This window comes from Priapulus caudatus, unplaced genomic scaffold (genome assembly GCF_000485595.1).
Source record: "Priapulus caudatus unplaced genomic scaffold, Priapulus_caudatus-5.0.1 Scaffold480, whole genome shotgun sequence".
Classification (NCBI taxonomy): domain Eukaryota; kingdom Metazoa; phylum Priapulida; class Priapulimorpha; order Priapulimorphida; family Priapulidae; genus Priapulus; species Priapulus caudatus.
In genome coordinates this window covers 86893-89120 of record NW_014577541.1, presented here as the reverse complement: position 1 = coordinate 89120, position 2228 = coordinate 86893, and positions in this window count along the sequence as shown.

Below are 2228 nucleotides of genomic sequence, written 5' to 3'. Positions count from 1 at the left end.
CATTGTATCTATCTATCTATTTATCTATCTAATCTATCTATCTATTTATCGTGGATATATACTATATATAATATATTATAATATATAAACCAATATATCTATCAAGTAGTTAGTGCTGCAAGTCGCGTCAACCTAGTCAGGGCAATTAGTATTAGTAGTATGAGAAGCCAGCAAACAAGTGCCAACAACAACCAATATGCAGCAGCAAACAACAGCAGCAGCCAACAACAGGCAGCAGTATAGTAGTAGTAGCAACAGCTACAGGCAGCATTCAGCAAGCCAACTCAGTTCCACCACCACCACTACCACCACGCACCATCCCAACCATAAGCACCAGCAGCAGAAATTGCACGCGTTCGTCTTAGAGTTCTATCCCGTCGACGCATGATCGCGCGTTAGCACATTGTAGAATGCGCATCCATTAAGCTGACATTCGCCTTTTCTTTAACAACATTGGCGACGAACCTAGTACGCTCGCGAATAACAATAGATTCGCCAACGAAGGCTCCAAACGGTGGACTAGCCCGCGGTCAGACTCGCACGTACCTCATTCGTTTCCGGAAGATGACGTCACGCGCGGTCGCGCCTAACGAGCGAGACATTCTCGAGAATTCTTCAGGCCTCCGCGATTTCATGCGGCAATAGGAACGCGCTCGGGCGAATATAATTATACAGCGCCAGCGAAACTAATGATGTTCGAAGCGAGCTGTCGGGCGCGAATGTATGCAGGCCATTAGAGTTATGATAGCAGTGGACGCAGTGTTCCGCGAGCAGCCTTCTCCAGTGTACGGCCATTTGCGAGCGGACGCCTTTTTGTTCGGGTATATCGCAGGCGCCGTTTCATATAGGCGTTGGTCAATAATGACATATAGTTGTATTTTAACTGGCGCCGATTTAAAAGTTTTTATTACGAGATTCTTGCTCGAGAAACGCTCAATCTGAATGCAAGTTATAATAGCGAAATAGGTAGTTATCACCTCACAGCGAGTATGTCGACTGACCTACTATAATTTTGAAAAACACAAGATGTTTTTCATTGCGCAGTTATAGCATTAGAAAATAGGGATATTCAACAGCATGTAACACAACGAAATAATAACATCGAGTCGCAACGATATGTTAAAATTAATTGGTGTCAACTTTATTTGTCGGTGCAACAAAGACTGTGCGAAGTCTATGGACGATAGCTGGCCGATACTAACTGGCTGCAATATTACGAAGAAAAGGACGGGATGTTAATCGAACGATTTTCGAAACTTGCATGTTTGGTGAATCGAATGGTTGTAAAGTACATTATCGTTGATCTAGACAGTTGCTGGTTAACTCAGGCAATAACGGCAGGTATCATAAAAGTGGGGGAGAAAACACTAGATAATTCTCGGAAATTATGCTTTATATAGGCGCATAAGCAGGCAGTGCCTTATTAAATTTATTTATATTGATATAAAATCGTATATATTATATTATATGAGGAATCTATGAAATGTAGATATAAGAGATATAAGATTATCTAAATTCTATATTAATATTATATGAAATCTATAAACATCATATAGATGATATAAGAGTATCTAAAATTATCTTATTAATTTATATGAAAATCTAATAAAATGATATAAGATGATAAAGAATATATAAAAATCTTATGCATATAATGTTTAGCAACTGATTTTGGTATGTATAGTCAGTTAGTGGATCGGACATCCTGCTCATCTTTTCACAACTATTCAGCTGATTAGCCAGCTATACATAATTGGCACGGCCGTCTCGGTCACCCTGTATTACAGCCACGGATGTTAGATCGCGATGAATTTATTCTTAACTTCCTCAGCACGTGTTTAGATTACGTGTATGTGGTGTGTGTGTGGGGGGCGGGGGGGTGCGCGTGTGTTTGACACTAGCCCTGTGTGTGCGTAGCGCGTGTCGGTTTGACACTAGCACTGTGTGTGTGCTGTGCGCGTTGTGTTTGACAATAGCACTGTGTCGTGTTGCGTGTGAGTGTGTGTGTGGTGTGGTGTATGTGTGTTGTGTGGTTGCTGTGTGTGCGGTGTTGCATGCGTTTGTGTGTGCCATGCTATGTGTGTGTGTTGCTGTGTGTGTGGTGTGTGTGTGTGTGATAGTGTGTGTATGTGTTATAATAATATATATGTGTGTGGTGTTGTGTGTGTGTGTGTGTGGTGTTGTGTGTGTTGTTGGTGTGTGGTGTGTGTGCGATTGATGAGCGGCGC